Here is a 22,932-nt window from a genome sequence, read left to right as displayed (position 1 = left end):
GGGTTGCGTAAAGCGCTCCGTAAGGAACGGGGTACTTAATTGATCTCTGATCACCCTCTAGTACTATCCTTACCAGGCTAACTACCCGGGTAATACTTTTATCTTTTCACTTAAGGAATTTTTTGTTTAAGAGCTAGTCTAGTTGAGTTTGGCTTTAACCCTAGAGTTAGAGTGATTGAAAAGTGATTGATTTTGATTTGTTTTAGTTAGGATTTTTCTCTTTTTTGTTTCTCTCCTCATTTAAAAAAAAACTAACTTTTATACAAATAAAATAAAATAAAATAAAATAAAATAAAATAGTTTTGGTGTATGCAAGCATGGATTAAAGATAATACACATCGATTAATTCGTTTTGAACCAATTATAGAAATGGCATATCCTAATCCACCCGTTCTTGAAGATATGTGCTACCCCATTAGGAATGAAATCCCCTCGTGCATTAGGCTCCCCGAAATAAATGGAATAAATTTTGAGCTTAGACCGCAATACATAAACATGCTTCCCAAATTCCTTGGTAACGAAACAGAAGATGCATATATTTTTATTTCGGAATTTGAGGAAGTGTGTATTATGATTAAAATGAGAGAATTAAATGAAGATGCGGTTAAGCTTAGATTTATTCCATTTGCTCTCAAGGATAAAGCTAATAAATGGCTGTACAACTTACCAACAAATTCTATCTCAACTTGGGATGAATTTGTCACCGTTTTTCTTAAGAAATTTTTTCCTATTCATAAAACGGTAAAGCTTAGGAACAGTATTCAAAACTTTAAAATTATCCCGGGAAAACCTTTTTGGAAGTATTTTGACCGATTTAAAGATCTTCTCATCCAATGTCCTCTTCACGGTTTAGAAAAATAGCGATTGTGCCAAATAATTTATGAGGGATTAGATTATTCTGCAAAAACTTTCTTAGAATCAATGTGCCACGGGGATTTTATGAGGAAAAACGCTGATGAAGCTTGGGAGTTTTTGGAGAGTCTTTTTAAAAAACAATGCAATAGGAACACTGCGATGATAGGGTTTCATCAGTTCCCCAATATAAGTCTAGTGGTCTTTCCTTAGAGTCAAACATTGCTTCTGAAGCAAAGATAGCGACGTTTCTACGGAGGTTAGAAGCTTTAGAAATTAAGGAACGAGTTCCAGCTCAAATCAATCATGTTTCTACCTCAGGATGTCATAATTGTCAGTCTCCTACCCACGTTTTAGAGGAATGCCCTCTTCTAGGAAACAACTCATTAGAACAGATGAACGCTGCATTCCATCACCCTAGAAATGATCCATTTTCTCCAACCTACAATCCAGGTTGGAGAAATCATCCCAACTTTGCATGGAATCTAGGAAATTATCCCGGAACTCAAAACTTCACTCCCGCTTCGACCCAACATTTTCCTAGGGGAAACATAGTTCCGTTCAATTCTCATTCATAATTTCAATAACCCAATCTGCCGTATCAAAATCAGTCTCCTCTTCATCAAGCTGTAATTCAGACTCATCACAATCCAGATCAGGATAAACGTCTCAACATCTTGGAAAGGGGTTTGGAAACCATAATTAAGGCCTCCACTCAAACCACGAATATGTTGACTCAAACGTCTAGCACTCTGAATTCCTTTATGCAATCAACTGGACAAATGCTCAACTCCAACACTCAAGCTATAGCTAGATTAGAATCCCAACTTGGTCAACTAGCTAGTGCCGTGAGTGAAAGAGAGAAAGGAAAATTTCCGAGTTAACCCGTGGTCAACCCTAAGAACACAGGATGCAGTTCATCCTATGAAGCCCAAGTGAATGCAATTCATTCACTTCGGTCAGGTAGATAGGTTGATAATCAAGTGAGAACTCCTCCAAGTCAAACTCTTGATCCTGTACAAATTCCTTCTCCTTCTCATTCTAATGAATCTATTCAACAATCACTCCCCTTAGATGACCAAGAATCTGAACCCGAACCTGAGCCTGCTTTTGATAGATTTAGACCGGTGACTCCCTTTCCAGATAGACTCAGGTCTAGGAAACACTCTCCTCAGAAGGAGAAGATCCTAGAAACATTCAAGTAGGTTAAGGTCAACATTCCTCTCTTAGATGTAATTGAACAAATTCCATCTTTTGCTAAATTTTTAAAAGAATTGTGCACTAAGAAGAGGCGAATAAATGTTCCAAAGAAAGTCTTTTTAGCCGCCAATATCAGTGAAATGCTATCAAATACCATACCTTTGAAATGTAAAGATCCAGGTTCCCCCATCATTTCATGTATCATTGGTAATACTCACATTAATAAGGCGCTTTTAGACTTATGGGCCAGTGTCAATTTGCTTCCATATTCAGTCTATCAGCAATTGGGTCTAGGTGTACTGAACCCAACCAAATACACCTTACAGTTGGCTGATAGATCTGTCAAGGTTCCTATGGGTGAGTTAGAGGATATTCTGATTAAGGTTGAAGATTTTATTTTTCCAGTAGATTTTGTAGTTTTGGAAACACAGCCTGTTTCTAATCCCAAAGGACAGACACTTGTCATCTTAGGACGACCCTTCTTAGCCACTTCTAATGCTCTCATCAACTGTAAAACTGGTCAAATAAAGCTGTCCTTTAGGAATTTAACTGCTGATCTTAATATTTTTAATCCAGGGGACCAACCAAATAATCAGCCTCTAGAAATAAACTACATTCAGGAAAGATCAGAAGAAGAAGAAGAAGAGTCTGATTTGAGTTTTGAGGAAATTTTTGATGAAGAGTTGGAGTTTTTAGAAGAAGCAGATCAGGTCCTTGAGAATAATAAAACTGTGTTAAACATTTGCTACTTTGAATTAAATTTTGAAGAACTCTTTCTTGATGAGCTTAGATTCTTGGAGAATAATCAACCACCAAATTTTCAGAACTTCACAGAAGAATTGGTTGTTAGAAAACAAAACTTCACAGTACAAGAGTCTAAGTTCATAAAGAAATGTAAAATGCAGGACACCAATAATACCTACCTTACTTTGTTACAAGAATTACTGAACACCCCGAAATACTTAGAAATTCACATTATTGATTATATCATTCTGAATTTGTTTAAACTCCGAGGAAGAATTTTCAACAGTAAGGTAGGATTCAATGTAGAACAGGAACTCTTCATGTTGAATATTTCATTCTACATTGTTTATTTTGTTTATTTCAGAATAATAAAAAGAATTTATTCTTCTTTCATTTGAGAGTTTCTTGTTTAGTTGTTAAAAAAAAAGAGAAAAGAAAAGAAAAAAATAATAACTTTTTGATTTCATCCTCCTCAGACCAAAGGTAATTGCAGATTTTTATCAGCCGACCAAATGTAAGTGCTTCACTTCTTATTTGCTTTACTTTATGCATCATAGAGTTTGCATTGAGGATAATACAAAATTTAGGTGTGGGGGTGGGAATTAGTTATTTTTCTCTTTATTTTACATTTTTAGTTACATTTTTGTTTTTTCCTCCTTTTTCTTTAAAAAAATTTATAAAAATAGCGTCACTTACCAAATTGATGGAGTTATGTAATAATTGATTTATTTGATAAATTTAAAATTTTCTAATCCCTAGTTGGTTATTTACTTAAGTTTACTTTTTTTTATAACTCTAAATAAATTTCTTAAGAAATGATTTTCAAAGTAATATACTTTACTTAAGCCTTAACTTGGATTTTTATTTAAAATAATGAAAATTTTGCATGCTTAGCTTAGAGTTGAAAATAATTTTTCAAAGTGTCTTGATTTACATATTTTTCAAAATATATATACATATACAAAAAAAAAAATTATAAAAGAAGAGTGCGAAAAATGGGCACAAAAAAAAGAAGAAAAAAAACTCTTGAATTCAAGATGATTCTATCTTATAAAGCTTAAGCTGACCGAGTAATTAAGCCCAAGGAGTATTTCCATACTTAATGACCTAAGCCCACTTGGGTTGGGATCCATTGGCCTAAAACTCATTAAATGGTCACTTAGAAAGCCCATTCAAGTAGAAAAAAAAATCACCAAGGAAGAAAGAGTTAAAAAAATAATAATAATAAATGTTTTATAGTTGTATATATGGTCTTAAAAAATATTTTAAATCAAGCAACTTAAAAATTATTTAAAACAAAGAGTTAGCATGTTCTTTTCAAAACTTTTAAATTAAATTTCTAAGTTTGTCTTGGTTTTGTATTACTACAATGAGAAAATTTTCTTGAAAATATATCTTAGAGTTATATATAAAAATATTTTCTTGAGTGATAACTGGCTCCAATTAGATTATCTAATAGTTATTTACTGACTTCTTTAATTTGAAAAGTTGACCGAATTTTGTGGGTATATTCACTGCAAACCCTCACGAGACTACAACTCGTCCACTAGGGTAACCTAGGGGTTTAAAGGCTTGTTGTATGCACTAAATACAACAGTGATTCCTGCGAAAGTGAGTTAGGATTTTCTTTTTCTTTCTTTGCTAGAGGACTAGTAAAAGTTTAGGTGTGGCGGTATTTGATAATCAGATTTTTATTACAATTTTATACCCTTATTATCTATTTTATATGAATAAATATACCATTAATAATTGTTGTTGTTATAATTTTTGGAAGGCCTTCTCAATTAAGAGTAGCTCTCCTCTCCAAAAGGAGTTTATAAAATTTTCACACCCTAACCACTCACCCTCTACCTCTATTTATAGTAATCTTCAATGAATATGAGTCATTAGATTTATCTTGAGCCCCAAGCAATAATCTCCACCTTTGATTTATTTGATTTTCAAAAGAAAATCAAAATCCAATTTTAAATGAATGAAAATATAAATAAATATTATTAAATGTAAAAACCCCTCAAAATCTCTCTTCTCTATTTTATAACTCCTTTTGGAGAGGAGGGCTACTCTTAATTGAGAAGGCCTTCCAAAATTATAATTTTTTATTACAATTAATAATAATAATTTTTTTTATCACTTTAAATTTTTATATTCTTCTCTTTGTTAGATGATGAAGATGAAGATGAAGATAAAGAATTATTTGAAGGTTTGTATTTCTCTTTTATTTTTTTTTATTGCTTATTAGTTTAGATTTATTTCTATGCTTATAGTTAGATTTTATTTAAGATGTTTCATTTGTGATTTTCAAAACAAAGTTAAGCTGCAACAATTTTTGGCATTTGATCACCTCAAGTCCGGTTTCATTAAGATCAAAATATGCAGTGGCCCATTCAAGAAATAAAATCCGACCTTCATGATATGCAGCAAAGCTTCTTTGAAGGCCGGCCCAAGTTGCATTTCCATTTGAATTTCAAAATTAATTCTTTGAAGGCCGGCCCACTTGCTTTGATTTTCAGCCCACTCTTTTGATCCATTTCCAACTCCACCTCAAGTCCAATGGAGCTCATCCAAGACCGGCCTCTAACTCTTGTTAAATAGCCAAGAGGCTAGAACCCGCTTGCCTTAGATTTATTTTATGCTTATAGAGTAGATTTATTTTCTTACATTTAATTCTTACAATTTATTTTGTAGTTAGATTTTAATTTCTTACACTATTCACCTTGAGGCTAGAACCTTTTAGGGAATCACCCTTTTCTAAGAAGTGGGTTCAATTTTAGATTACCCATATCTATAATTGAATCCATCATCTTTAATTTCTTGTATTTTTTTTATTCTAGAATTTAGTTCTTCATTTTTCTCTTGATTTTATTCATTTTTCCTTCTCACCTTATTGATCATACTCATTCTTTTTCACATCCACTCTTACTTACACTTTGCACATATTTACACACCATTTTCACTCTCTCAATCTCTTCACAATCACATTCACTCATTAATCTTATTTGTCACGTTATGTGCAAACTAAGCTAACAACAATTATTAATGGTATATTTATTCATGTAAAATAGATATGAGGGTAAATAAATGTAATAAAATGTGATTATCAAATACCCCCACATCTAAACTTTTGCTAGTCCTCTAGCAAAGAAAATAAACTACAAAACACCTTCCTCGTGGGATCGATATCTTTATACTATAACTTGACATAGTTGTGCACTTGCAACCTTTTTGGTACATGATTATGCCGTATCAGTTGTAAACTACGACCATTAGCCCACAAATCCCGCTAGCCGTTTCAAAATATTAATCATGTTAATGCTAACCGTTACAAAATATTAATCCGCAGTTTAATGCTAGCCGTTACAAAATATTAATCCGCAGTTTAATGCATCAAATTAATTTTGTTTTAATTATTCTAATTAGCAAAAAACAAAATATAGCAGGTTAAGAGTCCATCAATCCAGAGTTGCATTCATGTTCGCAGGTCGTGTGCGTGCGCCACCCGACCTGAACCCGAGCCCGGCCTGGCCGGCGCGCGCGTGTGTGGTGTGGAGCATAACATTTATTTTCTTCTAAGCATAGGAGAGAAAATAAATGCTTATAAACAACCTATCTTCCAATCTCCTTTCCAATGTGGGACTAAACTTTTCCTCTACAAACTCAAGTTTTAAGTTACAACTCCAACAATCCCCCACATAACTTAAAACTTAAAATAATTCAAAATTAAGAGTAAAGGAAGAACTTTGAAAATTAAGATTGTCGGTTCCCTTATACTATGTAATAGGTGGAGGTACCTTTTGTATTGAACCTTTACTTAATGACAGTTGTATAGATCCGTGAGAGCTTGGTAGACTACGCCTTAAACCAAACTCATTTATCGGATTTCTACAAAAAGCACACATAATACAGTTTTGAAGAATTCTAAACGGGTTGCGCTATTATCAGCCTTGCGCAGGTATCTTTCATGTGTGTTACTAGGGAGCAGCCCTGATCCCATAGTCGTGGCCTCACAACTACACACATATAGGTGAATCCTAATAAGGATGCGAGCAAGTAAGCATCCTGCCTCATGGGTCTTGGATTCATTAAGAGTTTAACTCAAGCTTTCACTTGCTTTTTATGAGCACTAATCATCCTAAGGATGGAGGCAAATAAATTCAGTGCTCCTCATAATTAATCACTCGTTTAGTTTGTTTCTACCCATTGAACCTTTGCGAGGTTGGGTTGCCGCTGCAGTGATTTTTCTTATGGGCTTAATCCCATCCCCCTCGACGATTCTAGGATCACTACCCTAGATAAGACTTTAGTTAAGTAATCTGTAAGATTTTTCTCTGATATTACAAAATCTAAGACTATTACATGGTTTTTCATCTTATATCTCAAGGATTTATGTCGCATTTTTAGTTGTCGATTCATCTTCACATTTGCATGCTCTTGATGACATTTGTCAATCACTGACCTACAATCACAATGAATAGAAATAGCTGGTAATGGTTTTTGTATTAATGGAATTTTAAATAGTAAATCTTTCAACCATTCAGCTTCTATACTAGTAGTATCAAGAGCTATCATTTCTGATTCTATTGTACTTCTAGCAATTACAGTTTATTTAGTAGATTTCCAGGATATAACTCCTCCTCCTAAAAGGAACACAAACCCAGTGGTAGATTTTACATCTACTGAGTCACTGATCCAATTTACATCTGAGTATCCTTCTAATACAGATGGATAACCTTTATAATGTAAACCATAGTTTATAGTTCCTTTTAGATACCTCAAAATTCTTTCTAGAGCTTCCCAATGACTATTATCAGGATTTGATGTATATCTACTAAGTCTATTTACTGCATAAGCAATGTCAAGTCTTGTGTAGTTTGTTAGGAATCATAATGATCCAATTATTTGTGCATATTCTTTTTGTATTTGAGGATGACCTGTATTTTTCTTTAGATGTGCATTAGGATCATTTGGAGTAGAAATAGGTTGACAAATTGGATCATAAAAATTCTTGAGGATTTTCTCTATGTAGTGTGATTGTGATAGCACATATCCATTCTCATTTTTCATGATTTTAGTATAAAGAATTAGGTCAGCTTGACCTAAATCTTTCATGTTGAATTTTTGTGATAAGAAGCGTTTGATTTCATTTATGGTTTGTATGTCAGAACCAAAAATAAGAATATCATCAACATATAAGCATAAAATCATAATTTTGTTGTTATTATCTATTTTATGATATACACACTCATTTGTTTGATTAATTTCAAATCCATAATATAGTATAATCTCATCAAATTTCATGTGTCATTGTTTTGAAGCTTGTTTGAGACCATATAGTGATCTAATAAGTTTACATACTTTCTTCTCTTGTCCAAAAGTTATAAATCCCTCAGGTTGATCCATATAGATTTCTTCATCTAAATCTCCTTTTAAGAATACAGTTTTAACATCCATTTGATGTATTATTAATTTGTGAATAGATGCTAGAGCTATAAGGACTCTAATGGTAGTAATCCTAGCTACTGAATAATATACATCAAAATAATCAATACCAGATTTTTGGGTATATCATTTAGCTACTAATCTGGCTTTATATTTATCTATTGTTCCATCAGGTCTGAGTTTCTTCTTAAATACTCATTTACATCTTATAGTTTTACAGCCTGAAGAAAGATCGGTTAGTTCCCAAGTATGATTTTGAACTATAGATTGAATCTCATTATTTATAGCTTCCTTTCAAAATGGAGCATCTACTGATTTCATTGCGTCTTCAAATGTAATTGGAGAATCTTCTACAAGTAATGCATAGAAATCTTCATGGACCGTTTCTACTCTAGTTCGTTTACTTCTCCTAGGCTCCTCTGGACTTTTTAGTGGTCTAATTTGTTTAGAACTAGTTTCACCTTGGTTAGAACTAGGATCTGAATTGCTAGAGCTAGGACATATGTTGTTTACTCTGGTCTTGTAAGGGAAAATATTTTCAAAGTAATGTGCATCCCTAGATTTAATTATGGTGTTGTTGGCTATCTCATTAATATCAGAGATGATTATTAATAATTTATTTGCATTGCTATCAGAAGCATAGCCAATAAATATTTCATCTACAGTTTTAGGGCCAATCTTCTTTCTCTTATTCTTAGGTACTTTAACTTTTGCTAAGCACCCCCACACTTTCAGGTGATCTAAATTAGGGTTTCTATTCTTCCAATTTGCGTAAGGTGTTTTATCAGAATTCTTATATTTAGTATATGGTAAGCAGTCATAAGAGCTTCTTCCTACAGGTTTTCTGACACACCAGAATTAATTAACATTGAGTTTACCATGTCCATTAATGTTCTATTCTTTCTTTCAGCTACTCCATTAGATTGATGTGTATATGGAGCAGTTATTTCATGAATGATTCCATTCTCTTCACAGAATTGTTTTAATTCATTAGATGTGTATTCACCACCTCTATCTGATCTTAGTATTTTATTTTTTCTATACAACTGATTTTCAACTTCTGCTTTATATATTTTGAATTTGTTTATAACTTCATCTTTGGTCTTAATTAAGTAGAGGTAACAATATTTAGAACAATCATCTATAAAAGTTACGAAATATTTGTTACCACCTCTAGATGTTCTTCCTGATCACAGACATCACTATGGATGAGTTCTAATATCTCAGAATCTCTATCAATAGTTTTAAAGGGTTTCTTAGGAAGTTTAGCTTCTACACATATTTCACATTTTCCATCATCTTTTATATTAGGCTTTGGAATTATATTGAGATGCATCAATATTTTAATTGAATTATAATTCACATGTCGTAAATCTTTGATGCCAAGTGATAGAAGGTTCGATATTCAAAGCTATTGGAGATGCAAGAGTAGAATTCTTAACATTCAATTTAAAAAAACCATCACATAAAAAACTTTTTCTAATGAAGTTCAATCCCTTAGTTATTATAACTTTATTTGATTCAAAAACAAGTTTATAGCCTTGTTGCACTAATAAAGATCCGCTAATCAAATTTCTCCTAATGTCTGGTGCATGGTGGACATCCTGCAGGATCAAAGTCTTATCAGAAGTCAGCTTTAGGTTGATCCGACCTATTCCAGATACAGGATAAACATTATTATTTCCCATTTTCATAGTTCCTATACTTGAGACCTGATAAGTGGAAAACAGAGATTGATTAGAGAAAACATGAATATTAGCTCCAGTGTCAATCCACCAATCATTTGCTTGAAAGGTCATGTTTACTTCAGAGGTGAAGAGAACAGACCTGAAAGCAGTCTCCGCTAAACTAAAAGTCACCATGTTTACTTATGACTTATTAGGTGGAGGTCCTCCCTTCCTAGGCTTGGGTGGTTCAGTTTTCTTAAAAAATAGTCCTTAGCAAGGTGGTTAGTTCTTCCACAAACGAAGCAGGCTCGACGTTCAGCTCCTTCCTTCTTTTGAAAGTGGACATGGTTGTTATTTTGAAGAAAGGATTTCTTCTTAAATGTTTTATTTTGATTTTGGTGGAAGGGACGTTTCTTGTGTTTGGGAAAAGATTTAGATTCAACATTGTTTACTTTGGGTTCTTTGGGTTCGGATTTTGTTTCATTTTTCTCCCTGAGTCTATGTTGCTCTTCGATTCTATTGGCATTCAACACTTGTTCAAGGGTAAGATCTCCTTGGGTATGGTTAAGGTTTTTGGCAAAATCTGACCAAGACTCGGAAGTTTGTCTATAAGGTAAGCTATTTGAAATGTTTCATCTAAGATAGATCCTTTCATTTTTAGTTGGTGAACTATATGTGCAAATTCATGAATTTGCTCATTAATTTGTTTAGAATCTACCATTTTAAATTTGTTAAAATAAAAGACTTTAAATCTTTTAATTCCCATATCATCTAAACCATACTTTTTCTCTAGAGTTTCCCACAGAATTTTAGCATTAGTGATAGTATAATATATATCATATAACCTATCAGATAAGGCTCCTAAGATTCTGTGTAGACAATGATACTCTATTTCTTGAGGTGTTCTTGGGATAGGAATGGAATCTGTGGAGGAAGATGAGGAAGATTGCCTAGTAACTGGTCTAGATGAAGATGAGTAGATAAGGCTCCTAAGATTCTGTGTAGACAATGATACTCTATTTTTTGAGGTGTTCTCGGGATAGGAATGGAATCTGAAGAGGAAGCTGAGGAAGATTGCCTAGTATTTGGTCTAGATGAAGATGAGTTGTCGGGTTTGTTATTAGATTTAGAGTTGTTAGCCAAAATCTCATTTGGTTTTGCTAACGACAGAAATTATTCTCATCAAACTTCTCTGGTTTAGCCGACATAATTTCACTTGTAGCCATAATCTGATGATGAATGAATACTTTTGTTATTATAATACGAAATCAAACATTCAAGCAACAAAATCAACAGTAGCATGTCGGTTGTAGACTGCATTAACATAATAAACATAATACGAAACAGAATAGTAAATGTGCTAAGCATGATATTATTCTAAACAGCACAATTAGATTCTTGGATTGTTGGGAATAATAGTTGTTTAGACAAAGATTAACACAAATTAATTTTTAAATAGTTGATTATTAAATCAGATAATATCAGATAAATATTATAACTTAGAAATGAAACTGAATCAAACGAAAATAAATAAAAGTTAGAAATACGGCCTGATGGTCGAGGAGTGCAAGGTACTATCCCAAGAATCTAATTGCCCCCTCTCGTACAGGGCTATACGGTAAAAGTTCTCGGAGATACAACGACCCTCGGTCAGGCGACCTCCTTCTCGTCGGCATGAGCTTCAAGAAGATTTTACGAATTCTTCATGACTTTCAGGGAACCAGCAAAGAACAGTAGCAAAATTTAAAAGGAATAGAACAGAAAATAGAAGAGAACTGTTGTTTATTTTTTCACACTGTCTTAACCCTCACAGATACACGGCTTCAAAGACAATGTCGAATTTTTCTTTTATAGCTTTACACATGTCCATGAAAGTTTTCAAGTTTTAAAAACTTTGATTAAGTAATCTTCCATGAACATGAGCATACGACTTTTTCCTTTTTATCTTTCGACTTCCATTACTCTAACCTTTTCTTTTCCTAAGATGTAGATTTATTAGTAAGGGTTAGGGCAACAATTTTAATGATATCATCGATATTATCGTGAATAAGGGCATATCCTTTTTTTATGCCACATATTGTAGTTACTACCATTAAATTTATCAAATTTTCTAGTTTTAATAGAACGAGCTCATTAACCATTTGTGTTACGCCCTGGATCCAAAATGTAATAACTTGGAATGTGACTCGGCCGATGATGTAACCCTTCAACCACATTCACGCCTCTAGATCATCTTGTATATAGATATAAAGCCAAAACTACACTATAGAGCATGCAACTAAGACAACAAGGAAAATAGATAGTTACATAAATCTCTAAAATTTTCAAAGTTCTACGAAAAGTCCACAACTATACAAAATGAGAAAAAGGAAAATACATCATAGTCTGGAGAACCACATGTGGCTAAAGGAAAAGTTTAAAACAAATAACTACTTAAATAAACTGAAGCTGAGAGAGTGATAAGAAAGAAGGTGATCACTGTCGCTGGGCCTGATTCTCCAAGTACTCTCGGTCCTGCGAATAAAGAATGATCCTTGAGTTTGGGGTACGCAAACCCTAGGGGAGTCAGAAAACTCCCAACAAGCATGTAAAATGAAGGAATTGTGCGCATGTAAGTGTATATAGTAGGTATAAATGAAAGATAAAATCTAAATTAAATGTGTCTAATAGAAATGCTACTTATAAATATTGCGAATAAATCTATCACAAAGCATATAAGCACATTATTCTTATTTTACAAGTTATTTGAATTAGAGGAGAATAGTATAATGTATATAAATCGGTTTCCCATAAACCGTTCTGGGAACACGGCTTCAAGTCAAGTATTGGCCCTTGGCCTCTATATATAATCCAGGATATCAAGAATGCGCAGAGCCCGCTTATATACATGTTATATTATCCGTCCAATTCCCCATTATAAACCCCACATTTATTCATTTAATTAAGTGACTATGCATGAAATATTGTTCACTAATGTTGTTTGTTGGAAAATTTGCAATAAGAAAATTAAAAGAATTGAATTTGATTTATTCTTTCTAACTGCTTAGAAAAAGAATGTTTACAACTCTCTCGATATCGATTATAATTTGAATTTTTAATTACAAAAGAGAAGAAGATCGACGGAGATCTTTCCCTTTGTTTAAGACCGGGTTCTTCATGGTGGCGATGGAGTGCCTCCCTCGAATACTCGCATCGAGTTTGCTCTCTGTTGATGATTCGAACGTCTTGTTTCACTAGAACGTAGTCTTCTCCTTATGATTTGACGCTATGGAGAACATGCAAAGCAAGTTTGAAATTAACTCTTGATGAGTTGATAACTCTGAACGAGTTTGAAACTCTATGAAAGAGTTGATTTAACTGAAATCGGTTTATAAGCCAAGGATGAAGAAAGCTCTATTGTTGATCTTCAAAGTTCCAGCAATTCCCCAAAAAAAACCAGCCAGAGATTTCTTCTTCATTGCTAAGTCGAAGGACCTGAACTAAGCTGATTTCCCAACTATTTATAGAGGATCAAGGGGTGTAATCACCTCCTTAATTTTCTCTATAATGGGGTTGAATGGGGTGTAACCGCCCTGATAATCATATTTTTATTACAATTTTATATCCTCATTATCTATTTTACATGAATAAATATACCATTAATAATTGTTGTTAGCTTAGTTTGTACATAAATGAATGAAAATATAAATAAATATTATTAAATATAAAAACCCATCAAAATCTCTCTTCTCTATTTTGTAGCATTTTAGAAGCCTATGATTGAAAGGTTGGAAGCCCATAAAGCAAAAGCCAAAAAAAAAATTCGGCTTGCTGCTGATGGAGAAAATCAAATGAACTTTCATGTGAATGGGCCGCTGATGGAGAAAATCAAATGAATGGGCCGGTAGTTGCTTCAATTGGGCTTGATTTTGTTTTGAAAATCAAATGCATGAGGACTGCTGCAGCTTTGAATTGGGCCAGAATTTTATTTTCTATTTTGAAAATCAAATGGGAATGAAATAGGCTGCAGCTTTGGAAAATTTCCATCTGGACCGGACCTTGAGGTGCTTCAAATGAATGAGGACATGGGCTGCAGTTGATTTTAATCAAATGAATGGGCCGAAAATCACATGTTCATGGACCGGCTTTGAGCTTTGGATTTTAAAGATTTTAATCACATGAATTGGCTTTTAACATGAATGGGCTTTTGGATTCTTCATGGACCGGCTGCAATATTTGGACTTTCATTTTCTTTTGAAAATCATATGGATGTTGGGCTAGAGAAGAACAAAAAGCAAATTCAAAGGTGAAGATTTCTTTGCTTGGTGCTCAAGACAAATCCAATGGCTCATATTCATTAAAGATTACTATAAATAGGGGTAGAGAGTGAGGGGTTAAGAGTGTGAAAATTTTTGTAACTCCTTTTGGAGAGAATGGCTACTCTTAATTGAGAAGGCCTTCCAAAATTATAACTTTTTGTTACAATTAATAATAATAATTTTTTCACCACTTTAAATTTTTCTCTTCTTCTCTTTATTGGATGATGAAGATGAAGATGAAGATGAAGATGAAGATGAAGATGGAGAATTATTTGAAGGTTTGCATTTCTTTTCTTTTTCTCTTTTATTGCTTATTAGTTTAGATTTATTTCTATGCTTGTAGTTAGATTTTATTTTCTTGTTAAATAGCCAAGAGGCTAGAACCCTCTTGCTTTAGATTTATTTCATGCTTATAGAGTAGATTTATTTTCTTGCATTTAATTCTTGTAATTTTATTTTGTAGTTTAGATTTTGCAATTTATTTTATAGTTAGATTTTAATTTCTTATACTATTCACCTTGAGGCTAGAACCCTCTTGGGTTTAGTTTTTCTTTTTGTTTATTTTTATTTTGTTTGATTCGCCTTTAGGCTAGAACCCTCTAGGGAATCACCATTTTCTAAGAAGTGGGTTCAATTTTAGATTACCCATATCTATAATTGAATCCACCATCTTTAATTTCTTGTATTTTCTTTTATTCTAGAATTTTGTTCTTCATTCTTGATTTTTTATTTGTTTCTTGATTTTATTCATTTTTTTTCCTTCTCACCTTATTGATCATACTCATTCTTTTTCAAATCCACTCTCACTTACACTTGCACCTATTTACACACCTATCTCAATCTCTTCACAATCACATTCACTCATCAATCTTATTTGTCATGCACACAACATAAGAACCGATTTTATATTTTCTCCTACAAAACACCTTCCTCGTGGGATCGATATCTTAAATACTATAACTTGACACGGTTGTGCACTTGCAACCTTTTTGGTACATGTTTATGCCGCATCACGCCCCCTTAATCTGCTCCTAAGCGGGGCGGAAATCCCTCAAATCGTGGGTAGAAAACGATTTCTGAAACCGTTCAGTTCGTGTTTTGAACGAGTCAAACGCTAAAAATAGCGTTATAGGCACGAACTCTGCGTTTTAGACTTGAAACGCAGAGTTGAGCCTGTTTTAGGCTAAAAACGCCGTGTTCGCACAGCGCTGTAAATCTGAAATGCAGAGTTGGGATGCAGAGATGAACTCTGTGTTTTGAGTCCATGAACTCTGTGTTTTTAACTGGAACACTGGGGATGACCTCTGCGTTTTGAACTTGACTGCTGGGGATGAACCCTGTGTTTTCAACTGGAATGCTGGGGATGAACCCTGCGTTTTCAACTGGAACGCTGGGGATGAACCCTGCATTTTCAATTAGAACGCTGGGGATGAACCCTGCGTGTTGAACTTGAAACGCGGGCATGACCTCTGCGTTTTGATTTGAAGAGACCGTCAATTTGTAGTCTCTTTTGCTAGAGCGTTACAAAGACCATTATCTTGTAATCTTCATCTTGGCTCCTTAAAAATATAAAAGTCGTTAGATTATAACTCCCGGTGTTGATTATGAAGGTTATTGATTAGAGCTTTCATCAGTTGTTATGAAGGTCGTCAGATTATAACATTCATCGATCTACGTGAAAGTCTTTAAATTGTAGCCTTTTGGAAGCCGTCGAATTGTAACTTCTATCATCGGTGTTTGATGGGGATTAACTATCTGTAGTAATTTTTAGACAACCTACAACTAACCACAGAGTTACTGTGGAACAATCTTCGTAAAATTTATGAAAAATAACTATGACCCAAAACATGTCTAATCAAGATGGGTGTATCATCTAGTCAATGCTATTATAATAATAATAAAAATCAAGGGAAACTCCGCACATCGAGATATCGAAGTCGAGGGTATAACCATGCTATGATAACACGTGCTTTGGAGGCTAAAGATGGCAGTTGTTCATGTTTGGTCTCTATAGTATATGCTCTTAATGATGTGCAAAACAGGAAAAAACTATGGTTAGATCTACTATCTTTCAAGCATAATGTTACTTGTCCATGGATGGTTGGAGGAGACTTTAATGCCATTATCAGCAATCAAGAGAAAATTGGTGTAGCACTAGTGACAGATTCAGACACTAAGGATTTTCAAAATTTTATCTCCTCATGTCAGCTTATGCACCTTAAAACTACTGGTTGTTTCTTTACTTGGAATAATAAACAGAGTGCTAATACTAGAATTTGGTGCAGATTAGACAGAATACTTGTTAATGAGGATTGGATACACAAATTTACTTCTAGTCAAGTGGAGTATCTAGTTCCAAATTCTTTAGATCACTCTCCAGCCCTATTAGCAATTGAAGATGAAGATTTTGAGGGTAAGAGGCCTTTTAAAATTTTCAAAATGTGGGCAAAACATCCTGACTTTATCTCAGTGGTCAAGTCAGTATGGGAGCAGAATATCAGAGGTTACAGGATGTATAAATTCTATTCTAAACTCAAGTCTCTTAAACCTGCAATAAAGGACCTGAATAGAAAACACAGAGTTGTGCACGCAGTCGATTCCCTTGTGATTGAGTTCGACCAAGTTAAGTATGAGGAGTACTTATCTTCCTCCTCCTTTAGTGATAAAGCTTCTCGCCGATACCACAGAGTTGTGCATGCAGCCCAGCCCAAGGTGGCCGAGGCAGCCATGCCTAAGAGCTCTACCCGAGCAACAACAGGGGGTTCTATCTCCCTCAAGCCAGCCAAAGCCGAACTAAAGGCCAAGAATGCATGCCAAGGGGCTACTCGTTGGGTTGCCAAGCAATCCACACAGTCCCCTATGGAAGAGAAGACCCTAGTTCGTGTTGGCGACCATGCCTTCACTGTCGACATGAGTCTCCCCCTCTCCAAAAGAGCCTAACGACAATGGCGACAAGCTCTCGACTGCTAAGAAGCCCAAGCCTTCGCTTCCTATGACGGCCTGAATTACTATTTAGGCCTAAGAAGAGCCAAGCTTGAACATGAAGTTCCTAATTTTGGTGGACTACGTCAATCAGGCGAGCCCACCTACTCAGGCGGGCTTTGTTCTGGTAGCAAAGTTTCCAAAACTGGCGAACTTAGCATTTCAGGCGAGCCTGACATTTAATATGAGCCTCACTCTAGCAGCAAAGTTCCCCATTTGGGCGAACTTAGCAAGACAAGCGAGCCCCCCAAGTCAGGAGGGCTTTGCTCTTCAAGCCATCTTCCTAGAATAGGCGAGCTACCCAAATCAGGTGAGCTCCACGATTCAGGCGAGCTGCGCCTTCAAGCAGACGAGCTCCGTACATCAGGCGAGCTTCGCGTCATGAACAGAAGCTACCATACAGGTGAACCCTAGCGGGCCCGCCTAAAAACATGCATTGGCCAAAAAGGTAAAACAAAGACCAGTCAAACAGGCAGACCTCGCCTGAATGAACAAGAAGCTGAAGCTCTCCAGAAGGCTGAAGCTCGCCAGAACATGAGACCTCGTCTGTCAAGGCAGGCTCACCTGAACTCAACACTTGGAGAATTTTCCAAGTGTTCCCACAATTCTTCTTTCGAACCTTCTTCGCATGATTGCGTGTTTGGTTCTTCAGACACTAGGGGTTGTCACCATCAACCCACAGGTGATCTCAGGGACCATCTGACTCACTAGTGCACTATTCATAAGGTAAATCCTTAGTGCTACTATAAGAGGCTCATCAAAGTAGTGCTTGCTGATTGCTAGTGTACCGAGGCACCAAAACCTTCGGTGTTCGAAAGGCTTTCTCAGCAGCCTCTGGAGTTAAGACTTCCTCGCCCGAGACGCAATCGCCGGAGGAGACAGGCTAATAATGATTTGGAACTCCCGACTGCTATGGTTAACATGGCGGGGAAAGGAAAAACTAAGTATTTGAATTCGTCAGATCCGGAATTTTCCCCGGATTCAAATACCTCCCTGTTGAAAGTGAGGGTGTCTACCTACGCACTCGTACCCAAATGGGAGTGGCCATCCCGTTTGACAATGCTCTCCTATCGCCCATCTATGATAACAATGATGAGGCTTGCTCAGCAACGACAACGTCTCAGACCTCAAGCTCGGTGCAGGGCAAGCATGCGAAGGTGCACATGGCAGAAGTCCTCGACGAAGTCGCTAGGAGACTCGAAGAGCAGCAAGTGACCATCAACTCCTAAATAGGAATGATGGAACAACTTCTGAACAAGAAAAAGAAGAGGAATTCACAAAATCGGCGAAGATCCTTGTAGAACAGGGAACGGGAGCCTACTCCTCCTAACACATATGAAGAGGAAATTAATCGTAGATCACATTCAGATTATTCATCCAAGTCTTTAGGAAAAGCGTCACATGCTGGCAGCACTCCTCAGGACAAAAGGCTTGATGAGTTCCAAAGTTAACTAAATGCCCTGAAGCTCCAGAAGAGCATGAATGAGCTAGGGGTGGTCAGACTGTATCCAGTCGAATGGGATATAATCCTTTACACAGCAAATTTCAAACTGATGAGCTTAGTCTAGTTTGACGGCAAGGGATCTCCCTCGTAACATATCTACTACTTCCTATCTCAAACAGGATTTCTTATGGGAAATGATCCTATCCTCACCCGACTGTCCATCGGCATCCTGAGAGGGGTAGCCTTTGAGTGGTTCTGCAAGTTGGAACCAGGCTCTATCATAACATGGGCTGATGTGGAAAAGCTCGTCTTGCCCTGTTTCTTCGATAACGACACAGGAGTGTCGATGACCACCCTACTAGCTAACAAGCAGAAGAAGACAGAGTCTGTCAATGAATACGTCAAGAGATTCAGAAATCGATCACTACAATACCGGGACTAGGTTTCTTCAGGAACCTTTATTAAGATGTGTCGCAACAACCTCTCGATCAACATTCTGTCTAGGATCGGCTTAGTGGAAACCCGGACCAGGAAAGAGCTTGTTCGTCAGGGCGAGCAGGTGGAAAGCATGATCAAAAGGCTGGAAGCTGAAGAGCCTCGATTTAAAGAGGAACTTCAGAACCGAGTGCCCCAGAAATCCTTCTCAATCAAAGGGGAAGGAGATCATGGTTGTCGATTCTACTCTAGCCCCCAAGTCAGCTCAGAGATAGAAGCTCAAGTCTTTTGAGCAGTGCCCTCTGAGGCAGTACGACTTCAAGGAAGACCAAGTTGTGGCTACCTTCGATACTCTCCTCAAAAGTAGTAGGATCAAGCTTCCAGAGATTATGAAGCCTGAAGACGTGAACAAAACATATGATCCGAACTACTATGGGTACCACAAATTTTTCGGTCATCATACCTTCAAGTGCTATATCCTTAAGGATAAGCTGCAGGCTCTTTGCGACGCGAGAGTCCTAAAGAAGGAGAAGGTGCAAAAGAGCGTGACTGTAAACATGGTCACTCTGAAGTTTGGGATAGGCCTTCCTGAGGTTCACGCACCGGCAAGTGTCGTACCCATTCCAAAAGTAGTACTGAAGATTACAATTGCTGATCCTCACAATCAACAAGAAAAATGCTTGGTACCACAGATCTTGATATCAGGATAGGTGATGTGGGTTCATCCTGATCTCCTCGATGACAAGCAGTGGACTTCCAACAAGTCCAAAGGCAAGACTAAGCTCTGTAACATCATTTTGGCAATTCTAGACGATGACAAAGCAGTGATAGCGACCCTCACCGATTCCGATAGCGAGGTAGATGCCTTGATTACCCGAGTAGGGAAGGAGTTTGCTAAAAACTACCCTTCGATAGCCGGAAAAGCTGCAAGACCACCAGTGGGACCATTGCTAATAGTCCAACTGAATCCCGACAAGCCGAGTTCAACCGGTCAACCCCTTCGGATCAACCTGCTCGCACAGCTGAAGAACATTCCACAATGCTGTCAGACATCCAGACAACAGATTCCCTACATTACCTTTACTCTTGAGGATATTCTCATTAAGAGTACATCCCACGACTGACCCCTGTACTTCATGGGATACGTTGGCTCCTCTCAAGTGGACAAGATCCAAGTAGATCTAGAGTCTGCACTGAGCATTGTTCCCTTGAAGTTCATCAAGCACTTGGGGATACCTCAAGGGTGGCTATCCACAACGACTACCACTGTCTTCGGCTTTAACGCCACCGGAACTCGGCCACTGGGGAAGATCCGCCTTAACTGCCGGTTAGGCGACATGAAGACGGAAGTGACCTGCTATGTCATCGATGCAGAGCCTTCTTACAATATGCTATTGGGTCGTCCATGGATCCATAGTAATTGGATAGTCCCATCCACATTGTATTAGTGTTTGAAGTATGTGGACGACCTTGGTCAAGTAAAGACGGTGATTGCTGATAAACAACCCTTCAAAGGGGTTGAAAATTACTTCATCGATTCTTTACTCTACCAAGACTCTGTACCGAGTAACGAGCCACCGGTTGAGAAATTTGGCAGTGGCAATGAGGCCGATAGTGAGTTTGAGTACAACGAGAGTCTTGTCTTGAATGACATTGAACCCATTGTAATCGGCTATGGAGGCCTTGTTGTAACCAATGCTGACGAAGCGGATGAGTTTATAATGAATGAAGATCCTGACTTTGCTTACTTGTCATCTAGTTCAGAATCTAGTAATGACGAGTTTAGCAATTTGGTGGCAGAGTTATATAATAACTCTTCCTTACACTTGCCCGTGTACTCGTCGTCCGTCACAGACAAACAGACGATCGAGTCCTCGCAAACCATCTTTGTCATACCCGCCCGAGGTAATTATCAGAAAGATATTATCTTTAGAAGAATAGACCAGCCTATGTGCACAATATGGGACGAGTTAGACGATGATGAGCTAGCTCTTTAATTCTCGCACTACGACCAAATCGTGAAGCGTATGATGGAGACCATGGGTTATAACTTCACCCACAAAGAGGGTTTGAATTACGACAAAAGGTGAAAGATACTCATCCGACCTGCTTGTGTTCCCGAAGGAAAGCTCGACAACTACTTTGGCAAAACACGAAGAGGGCTAGGTTGCACCTCCTCTTCATCAGAGTTATATTGTAATTTCGGCGAAGACTCTAAAGACGGTCCTTCCAGAGAATCATCATCAGCATCCTCGATGTAGGATTCAGACGTTAGTGTGGGAGATCTGTTTAGGAACCTCAGGTCAACATAGCTATGGTTGATCCTACCGAAAGCAAAGAGGATGACCAGATCCCACTTTATGATGTGGCATGGGATTGCTACGTCAGCGCCCAATAGAGTGGTCGGTTTGTACAACGTGAACCACACACGGAGGACAAGACACTCTAAGTAAATATAGGAGACGAGGCTAATCCTAAGCTCATATTTATCAGCGACATCTTACCTCCCCAGGAGAAAGAAGACCTTATATCCCTCATCCGGGAATATATTGACGTCTTCGCCTGGAATTACGAGGACATGCCTGGCATTGATCCCCCAGATCACCATGCATCACCTCAATATCAACTTAGATACCAAACCTGTCAAATAACAGCAAAGACGGTTTCGTCCACAAACGATGGAGGTAATCAAAGCCGAAGTGAAGAAGCTGATCGAGTCAAGCTTCATCAGATAGGAACAACATCCTGATTGGGTGGCTAATATTGTTCAAGTCCTAAAGAAGAACAGAAAGATCCATATCTGCATTGACTTTAGAGATATAAACACAACATGTCTAAAGGACGAATTTCCTTTACCCATCACGAACGTCATCATCGACAATACTTGTGAGTTTAAAAGGATGTCATTCATGGACGGGTTTTCAGGGTATAATCAAATCAAGATGCACCCTGAAGATGAGAAGAACACTTCGTTCAGAACTCCGGTGGGGGTATACTATTACACATTTATGCCCTTCGGACTTAAGAACACCGGCGCAACCTATCAGTGTGCCATGAGCATAATTTTTTGGGATCATCTACGAAAGACAGTCGAATACGTAGATGACTTGGTTGTAAAGAGTCGCAACAGAGATGATCATCTTCAAGACCTGAGAATGATGTTCGAGCTGATACGATCTCATGAACTCAAGATGTACCCCACGAAATTAATTTTGGGGATGTCGAGCGGCAAATTCCTCGGATTCGTCGTCACGACGAAGGTAATTCACATAGTCCCCGACAAGGTGCAAGCTATTCAAGAGCTTCAACCACGCATAAATCTCAAGGAATTAAGAGGACTGCAAGTCTACAAGAATGTATTGCTTACATTTGAAGATTCATCTCAAATCTTTCGGGTAAGTGCCAACCCTTCTCTAAGCTGATAAAGAAAGGTGTTTCCTTTGTATGGGTAGAGCCTTGCCTACAAGCGATCGATGAGATCAAGACCTATCTCTCGAATCCACCAGTTTTGGTGGCCCCGGTTTCGGGAAAGCCCTTCCTGATTTATGTGCGGGCAATTGAGCATTCTCTTGGTACCCTCTTAGCACAAAATGACGCTGCCTGCTATGAACAAAGAATCTATTACCTGAGTAGAACCTTGCAGAGAGCCGAACAACAGTACCCCATGGTCGAAAAGAAGTGTTTAGCTTTGGTGTTCACTATCCAGAAAATGCGACACAACCTGGTTGGTCAAACCATACATGTCATCCACTGGATGAATCCCATTCGAGTCTTCATGACACATCCCGAATCCTTAAATTGGCGCCTGGCAAGATGTGCACTGCTACTATCTCAATACGACATACACTTCATGCCGCATAAGTCTATCAAAGGA

This window comes from Asparagus officinalis, chromosome 2 (genome assembly GCF_001876935.1).
Source record: "Asparagus officinalis chromosome 2, Aspof.V1, whole genome shotgun sequence".
NCBI lineage: Eukaryota > Viridiplantae > Streptophyta > Magnoliopsida > Asparagales > Asparagaceae > Asparagus > Asparagus officinalis.
Note: the sequence above shows the minus strand (reverse complement) of the source record.